Source organism: Schistocerca serialis, chromosome 2, assembly GCF_023864345.2.
Source record: "Schistocerca serialis cubense isolate TAMUIC-IGC-003099 chromosome 2, iqSchSeri2.2, whole genome shotgun sequence".
Taxonomy (NCBI): Eukaryota; Metazoa; Arthropoda; class Insecta; order Orthoptera; family Acrididae; genus Schistocerca; species Schistocerca serialis.
The window spans coordinates 817,339,172-817,360,331 of NC_064639.1; the positions used below are offsets into that span (position 1 = coordinate 817,339,172).

Sequence of the window (21,160 nt, forward strand, 5' to 3'; positions counted from 1 at the left end):
CTGTTAGCACACAGCGAAATCTGTGTTAAGATGATAGTGTCGTCGTAAGTGATGAGTACAGGTGGTCACTGATTACAAAGAGGCTGGGGAGAGCAGTACTGCATTTAGACATAAATAATTTTCCAGCTGTGGTGGCATCAGGAAACACTTGGGTGCATGCCTATGATGACATTCACGTCTCCAATTCATTGCTGCACTTGGCAGTGATGTCTTTACTTGTAGCGTCTTAGTGAGGTAACACCTCAAATGTGAAGTTCAATACCAGCAAGCAAAAAGTGCTAACTTGAGAAAACTGTGAAAGTACAGTAAGTTGTGTGTGCGAAAACTCCTTTAACGAACTTTCTACTGCAGATTACTCAAGGAAGTATGGTTATACAATTCTCGTGAACCAGGGGAAAATAAAAGGCAATGCAAATAATGTAGGACATGAAGAATTATTGACACAGACAAATAAGAAACCAAATGTTAATCCGCTCAAAGAAAATTTGCTGACCTTAAGTTCTCCTGAAGTGTTCAGTGAAACAACACAAAATGATACCAAAATTGAAAATTTTGGAGCTGTGAGCATTTTGATAAATTCTGCAGACATTTTAAAATGTGAAAGGCATTGACATCAGTAATATATAATGTAGATTCACACACATAATCCAAATTAATTTCAAAGCAAAATAACAGCTACAACTCCATCAACAGGACGAGCAGCACACTTCCAAAAGAGGTAGAAACCATAGATCTGTCCTTAGAGTCAGCACAAATAACAAAAAAGATGACGAGTGAACAGAAGCAAGAGTGGATAGTGAAGTGATCAACAAGACGACTGTATCTCCTCATCATCCAAATGATTTTTTAATCAAAGGCAAGAAAAATGAAGTCTCTACGGTAAGCAGTCCCCACTGTTTCTAATTTCTCTCCTAAAATATCCAGTCCATAAGAAATAAAGTATAGGAGCTAGAAGAGTTACTGCAGCCAAATTACAGCTCATTTGTTTGCACAACGGAACAGTGGTGTAGCGCATATGAAATAAACTATATAATCTAGAATTCCATTATAATAGAATCATTATCAGGTGATTGATCATGCAACTTGCAGTTCGGCCTAAGCCCCCAAAACTGGCCATGTGTGTGTTAGTTGTGAATGTGTATATGTTTTCTGATTTTGTGTGAAAGTTTAAACACTTTAGCAGTCTTTTCATTGTGCTTGTCTATGACTCAATGCCTACTCCATGTGGTGGTAGCAATATATCCCAAAAAGTATTGTTGAAAACAAAACTAAAATAATAACAAACAGAAGGATTTTCTCTAAGCCAAAATGAGTGGAATTTTCCTTGCAGATGAACAATGAAATGTGTGACGAAATGTACACAGAGACTAGCAAAAATGGGAAGTATTTAAAGTTTCCACCCCTGTTTAAATTCGAACCACCAAAACAATCTTGCATTTAAAAACTACTGCCACACATACAATAAGATGTATTTAGAAAAGTATTGCCGAGCAGCAAAAAAGTTCCAAAATGATAAAATGTAGGTGATTCCATGTGAAACTAAGCCAGAGCTTTTTTAATGTTATTTTTAATTAAATTTATTTATGGTTTTCTGAATCTACAGAAGTTAAATTTTACTGTCCAGAAAAAAATCATCAAAGTTACAAAACTGTTTGATGAAACATAGTTAAACAAAGCCGGCACTTCTGTATATGACAATGGAGGACAAAAAGTTTGTTATTTCACTGCAGGCTATTTACATTTAAGTTGGAGCCGTTGTTGTTGAGTAGAGCGTTATCTTTTGGAGACACTTCAGTTTTTAAAGAAACATAAGTATGCAGCAAATTTATAAAAACAGCTATGTATTTAATGCCTCCCCCCCCCCCCCCCAAAAAAAAAGTTTGCTCTGTAACTTAGCAATTTTTGGTTAGGACTGAGAAGGCCGAATAAAAACATCTAATGACTGTTAAAGCAGTGTTTAATATGTAAATCACCATGTATAAATGTTGAAACTAATTGTGCCCCATGCATGATAGTTTTCTGGGTGGTAATTAAAATCTAAACCATTTAACACACTACAGAAAGATGCCAGCAAATACAGCATCCATAACGGGGGAATAAAAAAAAGACATGAAAATAAAGGCATTCTCCTGTGAAAATTTTTAATTGATCGTAAGAAGGAATTTTCAAGAAAAAGAAAGCACAGGCTTAACTAAAATCTGTACCAACTGAAGATGAGTTGGAGACCTGTGCTTTCCAAGTAGGATAATATAATTGCCTTTGGTCCCTTCACAAAGCTATTTCTTGGATAAAGAAGGTGCTCCCTTCCACTACCCCCCCCCCCCCCATCACCACCCAAAAAAAAAGCCTTAAAAAGGACTATATGGGAAAACCTGCCTAAAACAGTTGTAAGCAAATTTTATTATGAAACAAGAAAATGTCATCTTGTAAACTTGCCCGTGACAATGTGCTCAATATACAAAACTTTTCCACGAGCAATAAAATCAGCAGGCAACTGCCCTCTATGAAGGATTCCAAGTCTGTTGTTGATCTAGCAACAGGGAAAAAAAGTTTGGGTGTAAAGACATTATATGAATGTGAGAGAAAAGGAAGTTTCGTTTAAAACAAGAACATGTAGAGTGTACATTCTCTATCTACAGAGATTCTGATACGAATGACGAACAATTATATTTCAATGACCTGCAGACACCTAACCTCAAAGAAGTTGCAGGGTCAAAACCCACTGTCAAAAATATGCCAAGGACATTTATTTTGTAGGAGTTTCAAACTGCTGGAAAGAAATAACCAGTTTCACGAGCAATTTTGAAGAACATTGACAGATTACACGTACGAGATCTGTTGGGGACTCAGCGAAGATGTTCAAAGTTGACGAGGAGGTTCTATCCTACAACGAGTTTGAACAAGTTATTGCTATTATCCCAAATTCAGATACAAAATATGTTAGAAACACCATGTACTAAGAATTTTCAGGAAACTTAGGCATTTTTAAAATTGGATGAGTAGTAATCTGCACAGTTTTTTAGTGGTGGATTTTTTAAATAAAAATGGTTAGGTACACAGGACTTCATAAAGTAATACTGCACTGAAATTCATCTTCTTTATAGGTATCAAAACTTCCCTAGAAGACTATTTAAACAGGATGTTAACTACTAATCAAACAATGGAAAATCCAGGATCGAATGCAACAATATTAGAGAAGGAAAGTTGCCACACACGATATAGCAGAGATGCTGAGTTGCGATAGGCATAACAGAAAGATTAGTTGGGATGGCACAACAAAAAGATTCACACAATTATAGCTTTCGGGCATTAAGGCCTTTGTCAGCAAAACACACACACACACACACACACACACACACACACAAACGCAACTTGCACACACATCTGCAGTCTCAGACAATTGAAACCACCCTGTGGTTTCGTGGTTTCATTTGTCTGAGACTGCAGACGTGTGTGCAAGTTGCGTTTGCATGAGTATGTGTGTGTGGGTGCGTGCGTGTGTATATGTGTCTCTATTGCTTACAAAGGCCTTAATGGCAGAAAGTATAATTCTGTGAATCTTTTTGTTGTGCTTATCACAACTCAGCATCTCCGCAACTTTCCTTCTCTAATATTGTTATATGGTAACTGCTGATTCATCTATAACTTAACACAATAAAAGGATCATTCTATCTTACATGATCATGGGACTCCTCCTCCTTTAGCTTCAATTTTCCAAAAATTTGTTGAGAGTATAGACCCATCCTAAAAATGAATCTGTACAAAATTTTAAATCATGAGCTCAAGTATATGAGAAACAGTAGCCTTGTACTTGGATGGCTTTTCAATGAATGTGCATGAAAATGAACAAAACTCAATATTTGCAGCTCTATTATTACATCAAAAAAGCAAGTAGGAAACACTTATTTTCAGGTCCTAGATAACTTTAAAAAATTTGTTGTGAGTATAGACCCATCCTAAAAATGAATCTGTACAAAATTTTAAATCATGAGCTCAAGTATATGAGAAACAGTAGCCTTGTACTTGGATGGCTTTACGACGAATGTGCATCAAAATGAACAAAACTCAATATTTGCAGCCTCTATTATTACATCAAAAAAGCAAGTAGGAAACACTTATTTTCAGGTCCTAGATAACTTTTGGCTGTGAATCAGAAAATACTGCGCGACAGAATGTAAACCTTGCTGTGACCCAGCATAATGCATTGTTGTTGTTGTGGTCCTCAGTCCTGAGACTGCTTTGATGCAGCTCTCCATGCTACTCTATCCTGTGCAAGCTTCTTCATCTCCCAGTACCTACTGCAACCTACATCCTTCTGAATCTGCTTGGTGTATTCACCTCATGGTCTCCCTCTACGATTTTTACCCTCCACACTGCCCTCCAAAACTAAATTGGTGATCCCTTGATGCCTCAGAACTTGTCCTACCAACCGATTCCTTCTTCTATTCAAGTTGTGCCACAAATTTCTCTTCTCCCAATTCTGTTCAATATCTCATCATTAGTTATGTGATCTACCCATCTAATCTTCAACATTCTTCTGTAGCACCACATTTCGAAAGCTTCTATTCTCTTCTTGTCTAAACTATTTATCGTCCATGTTTCACTTCCATACATGGCTACACTCCATACAAATACTTTCAGAAACGGCTTCCTGACACTTAAATCTGTACTCAATGTTAACAAATTTCTCTTCTTCAGAAAGGCTTTCCTTGCCATTGCCAGTCTACATTTTATATCCTCTCTACTTCGACCATCGTGTCATTTTGCTCCCCAAATAGCAAAACTCCTTTACTACTTTAAGTGTCTCATTTCCTAATCTAAAACCCACAGCAGCACCCGACTTAATTCGACTACATTCCATTATCCTTGTTTTGCTTTTGTTGATGTTGATCTTATATCCTCCCTTCAAGACACTATCCATTCCATTCAACTGCTCTTCCAAGTCCTCTGCTGTCTCTGACAGAACTACAATGTCATCGGCGAACCTTAATGTTTTTATTTCTTCTCCATGGATTTTAATACCTACTCCGAATTTTTCTTTTGTTTCCTTTACTGCTTGCTCAATATACAGATTGAATAACATCGGGGAGAGGCTACAACCTTGTCTCACTCCCTTCCCAACCACTGCTTCCCTTTCATGCCCCTCGACTCTTATAACTGCCATCTGGTTTCTGTACAAATTGTAAATAGCCTTTCGCTCCCTGTATTTTACCCCTGCCACCTTCAGAATTTGAAAGAGATTATTCCAGTCAACACTGTCAAAAGCTTTCTCTATGTCTACAAATGCTAGAAACGTAGGTTTGCCTTTCCTTAATCTAGCTTCTAAAATAAGTCGTAGGGTCAGTATTGCCTCACGTGTTCCAATATTTTTACGGAATCCAAACTGATCTTCCCCGAGGTCGGCTTCTACTAGTTTTTCGATTCGTCTGTAAAGAATTCGCGTTAGTATTTTGCAACAGTGACTTATTAAACTGATAGTTCAGTAATTTTCACATCTGTCAACACCTGCTTTCTTTGGGATTGGAATTATTACATTCTTCTCGAAGTCTGAGGGTATTTCACCTGTCTCATACATCTTGCTCACCAGATGGTAGAGTTTTGTCAGGACTGGCTCTCCCAAGGCTGTCAGTAGTTCTGAGGGAATGTTGTCTACTCCTGGGGCCTTGTTCGATTCAGGTCTTTCAGTGCTCTGTCAAACTCTTCACGCAGAATCATATCTCCCATTTCATCTTCATCTACATCCTCTTCCATTTCCATAACATTGTCCTCATGTACATTGCCCTTGTATAGGCCCTCTATATACTCCTTCCACCCTTCTGCTTTCCCTTCTTTGCTTAGAACCGGGTTTCCACCTGAGCTCTTGATATTTATACAAGTCGTTCTCTTTTCTGCAAAGGTCTCTTTAATTTTCCTGTAGGCAGTATCTATCTTACCCCCAGTGAGATCAGCCTCTACATCCTTACATTTGTCCTCTAGCCATCCCTGCTTAGCCATTTTGCACATCCTGTCGATCTCATTTTTGAGATGTTTGTGTTCCTTTTTGCCTGCTTCATTTACAGCATTTTTATATTTTCTCCTTTCGTCAATTAAATTCAATATTTCTTCTGTTACCCAAGGATTTCTATTAGCCCCCATCTTTTTACCTACTTGATCCTCTGCTGCCTTCACTACTTCATCCCTCAAAGCTACCCATTCTTTCCCCCATTCTTGTCAATTGTTCCCTTATGCTCTCCCTGAAACTCTGTACAACCTATGGTTTAGTCAGTTTATCCAGGTCCCATCTCCTCAAATTCCCACCTTTTTGCAGTTTCTTCAGTTTTAATCTACAGTCCATAACCAATAGATTGTGGTCAGAGTCCACATCTGCCCCTGGAAATGTCTTACAATTTAAAACCTGGTTCCTAAATCTCTGTCTTACCAACATATAATCTATATGAAACCTGCCAATATCTCCAGGCTTCTTCCATGTATACAACCTTCTTTTATGATTCTCGAACCAAGTGTTAGCTATGATTAAGTTGTGCTCTGTGCAAAATTCCACCAGGTGGCTTCCTCTTTCATTTCTTACCCCCAATCCATATTCACCTACTACGTTTCCTTCTCTCCCTTTTCCTACTACCGAATTCCAGTCACCCATGACTATTAAATTTTCATCTCCCTTCACTATCTGAATAATTTCTTTTATTTCATCATACATGTCTTCAATTTCTTCGTTATCGGCAGAGCCAGTTGGCATATAAACTTGTACTACTGTAGTAGGCGTGGGCTTCGTGTCTATCTTGCCACAATAATGCGTCCACTATGCTGTTTTTAGTAGCTTACCCGCAACATAATGCATTAAAGTGACTAAAAAAACCTGCAGAGAATAATGCACTTTCTTTGGGGTCGTACATCTCAGGACGTAAAAATGCAAAGTAATTACAACTTAGCACATTTGTTAACAATGGCTGGGGCATGATACTATTAGCACATCTTCCTAGTAAACCAATTATTTTCCATTGTACTCAATCACAAACATGGCATAGAATATAAAATTACAGCAATTGATCCAATTTCAGATGTAAATATCGCAAAAGGGTCAGTTCAGAAATTATTCTTTTTGGCACCATTCTAAAGAATACAATTTTCTGCACTAGCAACCTCCTGCTGACTCTTAGAGTCAGTTCAGTAAAGGGGTCAAATATGAGGTTGAACTTCAACAAAAGTCGTGTAATGTGTTATGTACGCAACTCAGTACAGGTAGCTGAACCCATAACTGCAAGACAAGCAAAAATGACAACTGGTATATTAATGCTGGTGCTAGCCATCAAAATCATGGAAATGTCATGACTCAATCAGTTCAAAACTATTAGTTGAGTCAATTTCTGTCCCTATTCTAGTAGTGACCGTGTATACTTGAAAAGGCCCGATGTGGAAGATGATGTTATCAGACACTGCTTATCCTATTACATATAGACGGCTGTGTTTGTGGGTTTCTTCACTGAGGTTCCAAAGCTTCGGGATTCTAGCCTTGGTTCCCAAGCCATGCTTGTTGGTTTCTTCACTGGGGTTACAAATCCTCAGTTGGGTTTTTTGCCATGGTCCCAAGAAGGTATGTGGGTCTCTTCATGATGGTTCCCAAGCTGGTGCTATTTAAAATTACTGCTTCATGGAATTAAATTATTCTTCCGTACTTCTGTAAAATTGTACTGACATCCTGTTCTACCTGGCTGACGGTGCTGCAATATTCATGATGATGTGCCGTTCCAGAATCCAACATTCATCTTTTCTTTCAGGTCAATAGGATGAGCAATCTCTACAAAAAGAGTGCATGAATTTGACCAGGACATCATGTTCTTCAATACAACTTCACACGTTACCAATCCACCAGTGATCGTCATAGATGTAGGGGATGTATTTGCCAGGAATAAGGCTTAAAACTGACATGAAAACCACACTGTTATCAGTTGGTTGATAAACAGAGGCCACAAAAGAAGTTGTATCACTTGAAACCTGGATAAATTGCATGTGGTTCAAACCCATTAGCAAAAATTAGTGATTTTTGCGAGTTCCAGCTAAAGTAAGACCATTTGTCTCGTAGCTTTCTTTCGTTTTCTATTTCTTGGCCTCAGTTTACCAATAATCACTGTTGCTTGACCTGGCACTGTACATTTAGCAAGCTGTATCACCTTGCGATGATAGCAAGTTGTGCAGGATTTTTGTTGAAGTTCAACCTTTCTTTTCCCCCCTTTCTGAATTGACTCTAAGATACAACAAGATGTTTCTAGTGGAGAAAAGTGTGCTCTTTCCAGTGGTGCTGGAAAGAACTTCTGAAGTGATCCTTTTGCAACACATACAACTGAACGTTGCTCACTTTCTGCAGTTTTATATTTGGCGCAATGTTACTGATTGAGTATGAGACACAATAAGTGCTTAGACAGGAAAGTGAACTGATAGGGTCCTGCCACAGGTACTATTAATGGGTGTGCCAAGTTGTCGTGGTTTTGTGTTTTTTTTCCCTCCAGAGATATCAGGCTCCAAAGAATCCCAAAAATTTGAATGTTTTCCTCTGCAGGTTTTTTGGGGTACTTTGTTGCATTATATTGGCTCACAAAGTGTTTCACAAACTGCCACATTGTGTTTTTCTGATTCGGGGCAAAAAGTTGTATTAGCTCTGAAAATAAGAGGTTCCTGGTTGCTGTTCCCTTGTATTAAGAAAGGTCCAAACACGGGGGATTGCCCGCTTTCACCACACCCTTGTCAAAGAGCTTCTCAAATATAGGGCCACAGTGTCCAACATATTGGGTATTATGAGCTCAAATTTTGCACGAGTTCATTTCTATGATACATCATCATAAATACAAGAATGGGAAAATTTTGAAAAATGTGATCACTTGGGATAGAATGACCCAAAATTAATTTTAACTTTTAAGAACAGATTCTGCTTCACATGAATTACATCCATGGTAATTTTCTGTTCCAACCACAATGGTCTACAATTGCGATTTTTATAAGTAAATATTAATAATGTTGAACAATGGTGACTCCAGGATGGAATGTCAACAATCTAATAAAAAGACAGATTGCTACTTACCGTAAAGATGACACATTAAATTGCCGACAGCCACAATTAAAAGTGTGCCTGTCTATAATTTAATGTGTCATCTTCACAGTCACTACCAATCTTATCTTTTCTTTATATTATTTATAATTCTGCATTTATTGTTGCTTCATCATACAGAGAACTGTTTTAATTGTGTGAATTCAATGTTTTCAAAAGAAAACAAGTGTATGATTCCAATGCTTTTGTAAAATGTTGGTGGCCATTCAGTGCCATGCCCATTTGCTGTCCCACCCATGACAAGATTTTAAAGATGATTAACAGCTCACTTTGTAAACTTGTGAACCACTTAAAGGGAAGGTAAAACAACTACTCATATAATCAACCTGTATTTCTATTTTTTACTTTTTGTTGTATTAGCTTTTGATTTTCAGAGAACATAGTGCAATTGTCGCACCTGTGGCAATGGAATCACCCACTTAGACAATATGGAAAACAAAATCAAATCAGACTTTTTTTAAAGAAAGAGATCAATATGCAATTTCAGCACAATGGTACCACCATACATGTTACCAAAAAACTAGCAAATTTTGTGAATCAATACTTCACCAATGAAGCTACCAACCAACAACAGAAATTTGATGAAACACATTAGGATCCAAACACAAGGGTATAGTGACCCACCACTGCAGAAGAACTGAGCAATTTTGTGCACAACCTAAAAAATAAAACCTCAGCAGGTATTAGTGAAGTGACTGAGTGCTTGCTGAAGGCCAGTACAGACAGTATCAAAGACCTTTTGGTACTCATCATAAATTAATCCTTCACTACAGGTTGCTTCCCAAAGATACTGAAGTGTGCAAATGTCTGGCCTCTACCTAAGAAAGGTGGCCCAGAAAAGGTCCACCAATTTAGTCTACTCTCTTTGTTTCCAAAAGTAACAGAAACAACAATGATAAAAAACCAAATGGTGGTTGTTGTTGTTGTGGTCTTCAGTCCTGAGACTGGTTTGATGCAGCTCTCCACACTACTCTATCCTGTGCAAGCTTCTTCATCTCCCAGTACGTACTGCAGCCTACATCCTTCTGAATCTGCTTAGTGTATTCATCTCTTGGTCTCCCTCTACGATTTTTACCCTCCACGCTGCCCTCCAATACTAAATTTGTGATCCCTTGATGCCTCAGAACATGTCCTACCAACCGATCCCTTCTTTTAGTCAAGTTGTGCCACAAACTCCTCTTCTCCCCAATTCTATTCAATACCTCCTCATTATTATTTATGCGATCTACCCATCTAATCTTCAGCATTCTTCTGTAGCACCACATTTCGAAAGCTTCTATTCTCTTCTTGTCCAAACTATTTATCGTCCATGTTTCACTTCCATACATGGCTACGCTCCATACAGATACTTTCAGAAACGACTTCCTGACACTTAAATCTATACTCGATGTTAACAAATTTCTCTTCTTCAGAAACGATTTCCTTGCCATTGCCAGTCTACATTTTATATCCTCTCTACTTCAACCATCATCAGTTATTTTGCTACCTAAATAGCAAAAGTCCTTTAATGCTTTAAGTGTCTCATTTCCTAATCTAATTCCCTCAGCATCACCCACCTCAATTCGACTACATTCCATTATCCTCGTTTTGCTTTTGTTGATGTTCATCTTATATCCTCCTTTTAAGACACTGTCCATTCCGTTCCACTGCTCTTCCAAGTCCTTTGCTGTTTCCGACAGAATTACAATGTCATCGGCGAACCTTAATGTTTTTATTTCTTCTCCATGGATTTTAATACCTACTCCGAATTTTTCTTTAGTTTCCTTTACTGCTTGCTCAATATACAGATTGAACAACATCGGGAAGAGGCTACAACCTTGTCTCACTCCTTTCCCTACCACTCCTTCCCTTTCATGTCCCTTGACTCTTATAACTGCCATCTGGTTTCTGTACAAGTTGTAAATAGCCTTTCACTCTCTGTATTTTACTCCTCCCACCTTCAGAATTTGAAAGAGAGTATTCCAGTCAGCATTGTCAAAAGCTTTCTCTAAGTCTACAAATGCTAGAAATGTAGGTCTGCCTTTTCTTAATCTAGCTTCTAAAATAAGTCGTAGGCTCAGTATCGCCTCACGTGTTCCCATATATCTACGGAATCCAAATTGATCTTGCCCAAGGTCGGCTTCTACCAGTTTTTCCATACGTCTGTAAAGAATTCGCATTACTATTTTGCAGCCATGACTTATTAAACCGATATTTCGGTAATTTTCACATCTGTCAACACCTGCTTTCTTTGGGATTGGAATTATTACATTCTTCTCGAAGTCTGAGGGTATTTCACCTGTCTCATACATCTTGCTCACCAGATGGTAGAGTTTTGTCAGGACTGGTTCTCCCAAGGCTGTCAGTAGTTCTGAGGGAATATTGTCTACTCCCGGGGCCTTGTTTCGATTCAAGTCTTTCAGTGCTCTGTCAAACTCTTCACGCAGAATCATATCTCCCATTTCATCTTCATCTACATCCTCTTCCCGTTCCATAATATTGTCCTCAAGTACATTGCCCTTGTATAGACCCTCTATATACTCCTTCCACCCTTCTGCTTTCCCTTCTTTGCTTAGAACCGGGTTTCCATCTGAGCTCTTGATATTCATACAAGTCGTTCTCTTTTCTGCAAAGGTCTCTTTAATTTTCCTGTAGGCAGTATCTATCTTACCCCTAGTGAGATAAGCCTCTACATCCTTACATTTATCCTCTAGCCATCCCTGCTTAGCCACTTTGCACTTCCTGTCGATCCCATTTTTGAGACGTTTGTATTCCTTTTTGCCTGCTTCATTTACAGCATTTTTATATTTTCTCCTTTTGTCAATTAAATTCAATATTTCTTCTGTCTCCCAAGGATTTCTATTAGCCCTCATCTTTTTACCTACTTGATCCTCTGCTGCCTTCACTACTTCATCCCTCAAAGCTACCCATTCTTTCCCCCATTCTTGTCAATTGTTCCCTTATGCTCTCCCTGAAACTCTGTACAACCTATGGTTTAGTCAGTTTATCCAGGTCCCATCTCCTCAAATTCCCACCTTTTTGCAGTTTCTTCAGTTTTAATCTACAGTTCAAAACCAATAGATTGTGGTCAGAGTCCACATCTGCCCCTGGAAATGTCTTACAATTTAAAACCTGGTTCCTAAATCTCTGTCTTACCAACATATAATCTATCTGAAACCTGCCAGTATCTCCAGGCTTCTTCCATGTATACAACCTTCTTTTATAATTCTCGAACCAAGTGTTTGCTCTGGGCAAAATTCCACCAGGCGGCTTCCTCTTTCATTTCTTACCCCCAATCCATATTCACCTACTACGTTTCCTTCTCTCCCTTTTCCTACTACCGAATTCCAGTCACCCATGACTATTAAATTTTCATCTCCCTTCACTATCTGAATAATTTCTTTTATTTCACCATACATTTCTTCAATTTCTTCGTCATCTGCAGAGCTAGTTGTCATATAGACTTGTACTACTGTTGTAGGCGTGGGCTTCGTATAGTTAACAAATTACAATCTTCTATGTGAAGAACAGTTTGTAAAATCACAGGATTAGCTACAGCTCAATTTACAAATGATGTTCTGGAAGCACCAGACAAATGGGATCATTTAACAGGTATCTTCATTAACTTTACCATAACATCTGATGCAGCAGACCACACAATTCTGCTAAATGAACTAGATACACTAGGGCTGGGGGGGGGGGGGGGGGTGTTAACAAATAGGTGGTTTCATTCAGACCTGAAAATAGGTGGAGATTTGTCAAAAAACTTCAACTGTACCACAAAACACCTTTCCAACCCAGAACAAGCCAATATTGGGAGTCCCCCAAGGAAGTATTCTGGGCCTAACATTCTTACCTGATACATGTCAACAATTTTCCCTAGAGTTGCAAACACAATGAAACAGTACTGTTTGTTTGCTGATGAAAACAACATCCTAATCAGTGATGGGTCACAAACAACCAAGTAAACCAAATGAAAAACCTGAAAAAACACTAAAGAAACAGTATTAGTTTCCACATAAGCAAAAATCCCAACAGTGACTGTATGTGTATCAACAGCAACAAAATTCTGTGTTGGCTCACAACTAAAGTGGATTGACAAGGAGAGTTCCCCAGAGTGGAACTGACAACTATACAATAGTTTAGGTTAGAGTCCCAGGTATCATACCCTGCATCCATGCACTGTAGTGGGTTCTCATTTGTGAGTAATAAAAACACCCAGAGAATTTTGCATTATGCTCTACAGACTTAAAAATAATAATGTTACACAGAGTTGTGGCATGGGGTAGTGATTAAAAAATATTCCTGAAATGCTCAAGATCGTGGGTTTTGAAGCCTGTCATGAGTTTTGAAATTTCTATTTTCAAATCTTTACTGAAATGATTGATTGTTATGTTTCTTCATTTATCTGGTTAAACGTATTTTTAATTTTTAATCCTTTTAGGCATAATTTTAATCAATTTGTTAACCATTTTATTTATCTGCTGTAATTTTCTTCTCCCTGGCATTCTTTTTTCCTTTGGCAGGCATCTTTATCCGTGTGATTTCTATTATTTTTATATCTTAATACTGAATTCATTTCTTCTGTTTTATCATTTTCTACTTTTGCCCACATTAATGCATCCATTGTTTCAATTCTTCACTTTGCTTGAATTTCATTTTATTTATAATCCTTTCTTATGTTTCAATCCTCATCTGCTGTATTTTGTCCTAAGTACAACTGGCATTTATACTTTAAAAATTTGTGTGATGATAACCGTGTAATAAAATTTTGATCTTGAAAGCAAAACTACATTTTCAACACCATACAACATAAATAAATCATTTCGTCTTTTAACCAATATAGCGGTGTTTTCAAATATTTAAATACTGCAACAGGTAAATAAAAATAATTAAAAACATGTGCGCAAAGATTCCAAATGAGAAAAGAATGATAAGAACAAAAAGCGAGAAAAAACAAAAAAGTTAATATGATGGTTAAAATTCAGCAGCAAAAGATGAGCAGTTTAAAAAATTACATTTAGACCAATTGAGTAAAAATAATAATCAAAGTAATTTTGGTAAAGTCTTGAAAATAAAAATTTTCAAGAACCTAATGGGATTTTTAGAAGGCATATTCTGTAAATTACTTACCATAGCAAAAATTACACCAATATACAAAAAAGACTCTAAATAAGATCCCAATAATTATTGGCCAATAGCAGTCCTTTCTGTGTTTAGTAAAATATTTGAGTACTTAGTGGCTGACAGACTAAAATCATTTCTTAATAAGTATAGTATCCCTTCTCCAGCTCAATACAGATTCCAGGAGGGAACAAAAACAACAGTACATGCTGTTTATAAATTTCTATGTACATCTCTCACTCCTGTAGAAACAGCCAGCTATGGGGTTGTTCCTTGATTTACTAAGGCCTTGAATATTGTAAACCACAGAATACTATTACAAAAACTGCGTATGATTGGTTTGCAAGCTACCTTCTAAACAGAAAACAGTATGCGCAGACATGTGAGGTCACCCCTGCAGGAAAATCCACACTTTCGTGTTCTGATATGCAAACCGTAAAACATGGTGTTCCTCAAGGGTCAGTTTTAGGTCTGATCCAATTTCTCCTGTTCATTAATGATCTTCCTCTTCACCAATCAACTTGCAATACCTTCCTTTTTGCCAACAACACCAATACTCTGATGTCCGACTCAGATGACTGCACTGAAGCTGCAGTCAACCAATGTATAGCTCTACTGGATTCATGGCTTAGTTTAATAGGCTACTTGTTAATGCAAAAAACATTGTATGCCTAACACTTCATACAGCTCAGAATAGAAATCCCACCGTCCCAACTATACAAATGGGTGGAGATAGTACTGAACTGGATAATGTAACTAAATTCCTTGGAAAATCTAGCTCTGACACTCTAAGCTGGAAAAGGTACACTGACAGCTTAGCTACCAAATGAGTAAAGTATATTTTATGCTTCTGCCAGACAGGTAAGGGACGAGTATAAAAATCCTAATGTCAGTATACCATGCTCTTTTTCACTCAATCCTAACATATAGCCTCATATTCTGGGGCCACAGTTCTGAGTTCAATAAATTATTTAAAATCCAAAAGAAAGCTGTCAGGATAATGTTATTCAAAAAGCAGAGAGACTCATGTAAACAACTATTCCAAAAACTAGGTATTCTTCCACTTCCATGCCAGTACATATTGGACATACTAAGTTTTACCTAGCTAAATATTGGCAGCCTGAAGCAGAATACTAGAGCACGATACTAGAGGGAAACACTTGCTGACACATTTTCCCCATTCCACGAAATTATATGCTGATAGTGTAAAATGCACGGGGATTAAACTTTATAATCATCTACCACCAAACATAAAAGCATCAAGAATCCAGCGTATTTTAAAATAAGGCTTAAATCAACATTAATAAAATACACTTTTCATAACTTTCATGAATATTTTGCATATTATTTTTCTATATATCTGCACACTTATCTTTCTGTACCTACTATAATTTATCTTCAAAATGTAAATTTCTATAAGGCCTAAACGACTGTTAAAAATTGATCTACTTGTATGTACTCATTATATTTATCTAGTAAAGCTTAGGCTGTTGTATAAATTATGTAATGCACGTCTGTACTTAATTTGATTTTAAATGTATCCTCAAATTTTAATTTTAATTAGGCCTAATTGATCTTAATTTTGAACAACTTGTGCGTATACTAATACTAAGTATTACAATTACAACTGTGTAAGTCTAGGTGTATTTAATTTGGTGTCGGGTGTCTTTGAATGTTTAACTAGCCTACGATAATGACTGGTCCCATATCACGTAGTACTCTAAGTACACAGAATGATTCATTGAATCAATAAAAAAAGAAATGAAATTAGAAGCTACAACCTTCAGTATGTCAGGAAATCATCTAAATCACTAAGCTACATCTTTGCTCTGGGTGCTAAGACTGTAAAGCATCAAGTGAAAGTCTTTTTTATCGATTACTGTCCAACGAGGCCCCATTAGAGTGAATTGCAGCAGAGTGTGATACCTGTGACACTCAACACACATCACTGTACAAATGGTTTCAAAAAGTTGATCCTAACCCTGGAACCTCCCACTATGAGCATATTACCATCAGGAAGTGAATGTCTTCAGCATACTATGTACTTGTTAGATAAATTCAATGTTTAGTAACTCATACACGAGGATAACAAACTTTGCACATCTTCATTCTATAATTGGTTAATAATTAAAATTCCGGGGAACAAAAGAGCAGAATCTCCAAACAATTAAGCTTCTAATATTGGCTATATGAATTATAACAAAAAGTAGCAAAAGAACTATTGTTGTTGTTGTTGTTGTTGTTGTAGTTGTTGTTGTGGTCTTCAGTCCTGAGACTGGTTTGATGCAACTCTCCATGCTGCTCTATCCTGTGCAAGCTTCTTCATCTCCCAGTACCTACGGCAACCTACATCCTTCTGAATCTGCTTAGTGTATTCATCTCTCGGTCTCCCTCTACGATTTTTACCCTCTACGCTGCCCTCCAATACTAAATGGGTGATCCCTTGATGCCTCACAATATGCCTTACCAACCGATCCTTTCTTCTAGTCAAGTTGTGCCACAAACTCCTCTTCTCCCCAATTCTATGCAATACATCCTCATTAGTCATGTGATCTACCCATCTAATCTTCAGCGTTCTTCTGTAGCACCACATTTTGAAAGCTTCTATTCTCTTCTTGTCTAAACTATCTATCGTCCATGTTTCACTTCCGTAAATGGCTACACTCCATACAAATACTTTCAGAAACGACTTCCTGACACTTAAATTTATACTCAATGTCATCAAATTTCTCTTCTTCAGAAATGCTTTCCTTGCCATTGCCAGTCTACATTTTATATCCTCTCTACTTCGACCATCATCAGTTATTTTGCTCCCCAAATAGCAAAATTCCTTTACTACTTTAAGTGTCTCATTTCCTAATCTAATTCCCTCAGCAACACTAGACTTAATTCGACTACATTCCATTATCCCCGTTTTGCTTTTGTTGGTGTTCATCTTATATCCTCCATTCAAGACACTGTCCATTCCGTTCAACTGCTCTTCCAAGTCCTTTACTGTCTCTGACAGAATTACAATGTCATCGGCAAAAGTTTTTATTTCTTCTCCACGGATTTAAATACCTACTCCAAATTTTGCTTTCGTTTCCTTTACTGCTTGCTCAATGTACAGATTGAATAACATCGGGGATAGGCTACAACCATGTCTCACTCCCTTCCCAACCACTGCTTCCCTGTCATGCCCCTCGATTCTTATAACTGCCATCTGGTTTCTGTACAAGTTGTAAATAGCCTTTCGCTCCCTGTACTTTACCCCTGCCACCTTCAGAATTTGAAAGAGAGTATTCCAGTCAACATTGTCAAAAGCTTTCTCTAAGTCTACAAATGCCAGAAACATAGGTTTGCCTGTCCTTAATCTATCTTCTAAGATAAGTCATAGGGTCAGTATTGCCTCGCGTGTACCAATATTTCTACGGAATCCAAACTGATCTTCCCCGAGGTCGTCTTCTACCAGTTTTTCCATTCGTCTGTAAAGAATTTGCGTTAGTATTTTGCAGCAGTGACTTATTAAACTGATAGTTCGATAATTTTCACAGCTGTCAAACACCTGCTTTCTTTGGGTTTGGAATTATTATATTCTTCTTGAAGTCTAAGGGTATTTCGCCTGTCTCATACATCTTGCTCACCAGATGGTAGAGTTTTGTCAGGACTAGCTCTCCTAAGGCTGTCAGTAGTTCTAATGGAATGTTGTCTACTCCCGGGGCCTTGTTTCAACTTAGGTCTTTCAGTGCTCTGTCAAACTCTTCACGCAGTATCATATCTCCAATTTCATCTTCATCTACATCCTCTTCCATTTCCATAATATTGTCCTCAAATACATCACACTTGTACACACCCTCTATATACTCCTTCCACCTTTCTGCTTTTCCATCTTTGCTTAGAACTGTGTTTCCACCTGAGCTCTTGATATTCATACAAGTGGTTCTCTTTTATCCAAAGGTCTCTTTAATTTTCCTGTAGGCAGTACCTATCTTACCCCTAGTGAGATAAGCCTCTACATCCTTACATTTGTCCTCTAGCCATCCATGCTTAGCCATTTTTCACTTCCTGTCGATCTCATTTTTGACACATTTGTATTCCCTTTCGCTTGCTTCATTTACTGCATTTTTATATTTTCACCATTCATCACTTAAATTCAATATTTCTTCTGTTACCCAAAGATTTTTATTATCCTTCACTACTTCATCCCTCAAAGCTACGCATTCCTCTTCTTCTGTATTTCTTTCATCTACATCTACATTCTACATTTATACTCCGCAAGCCACCCAACGGTGTGTGGCAGAGGGCACTTTACGTGCCACGGTCATTACCTCACTTTTCTGTTCCAGTCGCGTATGGTTCGTGGGAAGAACGACTGTATGAAAGCTTCCGTATGCGCTCGAATGTCTCTAATTTTACATTCGTGATCTCCTCGGGAGGTATAAGTAGGGGGAAGCAATATATTCGATACCTCATCCAGAAACGCACCCTCTCGAAACCTAGCGAGCAAGCTACACCGCGATGCAGAGCGCCTCTCTTGCAGAGTCTGCCACTTGAGTTTGCTAAACATCTCCGTAACGCTATCACGGTTACCAAATAACCCTCTGACGAAATGCACCGCTCTTCTTTGGATCTTCTCTATCTCCTCCGTCAACCCGATCTGGTACGGATCCCACACTGATGAGCAATACTCAAGTATAGGTCGAACGAGTGTTTTGTAAGCCTCCTCCTTTGTTGATGGACTACATTTTCTAAGGACTCTCCCAATGAATCTCAACCTGGCACCCGCCTTACCAACAATTAATTTTATATGATCATTCCACTTCAAATCGTTCCGCACACATACTCCCAGATATTTTACAGAAGTAACTGCTACCAGTGCTTGTTCCACTATCATATAATCATACACTAAAGGATCCTTCTTTCTATGTATTCGCAATACATTACATTTGTCTATGTTAAGGGTCAGTTGCCACTCCCTGCACCAAGTGCCTATCCGCTGCAGATCTTCCTGCATTTTGCTACAATTTTCTAATGCTGCAACTTCTCTGTATACTACAGCATCATCCGCGAAAAGCCGCATGGAACTTCCGACACTATCTACTAGGTCATTTATATATATATTGTGAAAAGCAATGGTCCCATAACACTCCCCTGTGGCACGCCAGAGGTTACTTTAACGTCTGTAGACATCTCCCCATTGATAACAACATGCTGTGTTCTGTTTGCTAAAAACTCTTCAATCCAGCCACACAGCTGGTCTGATATTCCGTAGGCTCTTACTTTGTTTATCAGGCAACAGTGCGCAACTGTATCGAACGCCATCCAGAAGTCAAGGAAAATAGCATCTACCTGGGAGCCTGTATCCAATATTTTCTGGGTCTCATGAACAAATAAAGCGAGTTGGGTCTCACACGATCGCTGTTTCCAGAATCCATGTTGATTCCTACAGAGTAGATTCTGGGTTTCCAAAAACGACATGATACTCGAGCAAAAAACATGTTCTAAAATTCTAAAACAGATCGACGTCAGAGATATAGGTCTATAGTTTTGCGCATCTGCTCGATGACCCTTCTTGAAGACTGGGACTACCTGTGCTCTTTTCCAATCATTTGGAACCTTCTGTTCCTCTAGAGACTTGCGGTACACGGCTGTTAGAAAGGGGGCAAGTTCTTTCGCGTACTCTGTGTAGAATCGAATTGGTATCCCGTCAGGTCCAGTGGACTTTCCTCTGTTGAGTGATTCCAGTTGCTTTTCTATTCCTTGGACACTTATTTCGATGTCAGCCATTTTTTCGTTTGTGCGAGGATTTAGAGAAGGAACTGCAGTGCGGTCTTCCTCTGTGAAACAGCTTTGGAAAAAGGTGTTTAGTATTTCAGCTTTACGCGTGTCATCCTCTGTTTCAATGCCATCATCATCCCGGGGTGTCTGGATATGCTGTTTCGAGCCACTTACTGATTTAACGTAAGACCAGAACTTCCTAGGATTTTCTGTCAAGTCGGTACATAGAATTTTACTTTCGAATTCACTGAACGCTTCATGCATGGCCCTCCTTACGCTAACTTTGACATCGTTTAGCTTCTGTTTGTCTGAGAGGTTTTGGCTGTGTTTAAACTTGGAGTAAGGCTCTCTTTGCTTTCGCAGTAGTTTCCTAACTTTGTTGTTGAACCACGGTGGGTTTTTCCCGTCCCTCACAGTTTTACTCGGCACGTACCTGTCTAAAACGCATTTTACGATTGCCTTGAACTTTTCCCCCCATTCCTGTCAATTGTTCCCTTATGCTCTCTCTAAAACTCCGTACAACCTCTGGTTTAGTCAGTTTATCCAGGTCCGCCTCCTTAAATTCCCACCTTTTTGCAGTTTCTTCAGTATTAATCTACAGTTCAAAACCAATAGATTGTGGTCAGAGTCCACATCTGCCCCTGGAAATGTCTTACAATTTAAAACCTGGTTCTTAAATCTCTGTCTTACCATTATATAATCTATTCTGATACCTTCTAGTATCTCCAGGCTTCTTCTGTGTATACAATCTTCTTTTATGATTCTTGAACCAAGTGTTAGCTTTGATTAAGTTATGCTCTGTGCAAAATTCTACCAGTCAGCTTCCTCTTTCATTTCTTATCCCCAATCCATATTCACCTACTACGTTTCCTTCTCAGAAGAACTAACATGCGTACCTTAAGAGCTACGAGCACTTGATCATCTTTGCTACTGTGAAACACATCTGCTCTGAAACTTCCTGGCAGATTAAAACTGTGTGCCCGACCGAGACTCGAACTCGGGACCTTTGCCTTTCGCAGGCAAGTGCTCTACCAACTGAGCTACCGAAGCACGACTTCGGTAGCTCAGTTGGTAGAGCACTTGCCCGCGAAAGGCAAAGGTCCCGAGTTCGAGTCTCGGTCGGGCACACAGTTTTAATCTGCCAGGAAGTTTCATATCAGCGCACACTCCGCTGCAGAGTGACAATCTCATTCTGGACAC

General features: G+C 38.4%; 1 long non-coding RNA gene across 1 annotated transcript in view; it reads right to left on the reverse strand.

Annotated features, from left to right (window-relative positions):
* The window catches only part of LOC126458061 (uncharacterized), a 40,532-nt gene that overhangs the window by 16,389 nt on the left and 2,983 nt on the right, over nucleotides 1-21,160 (reverse strand). The gene's annotated exons all lie outside the window — the stretch shown is intronic.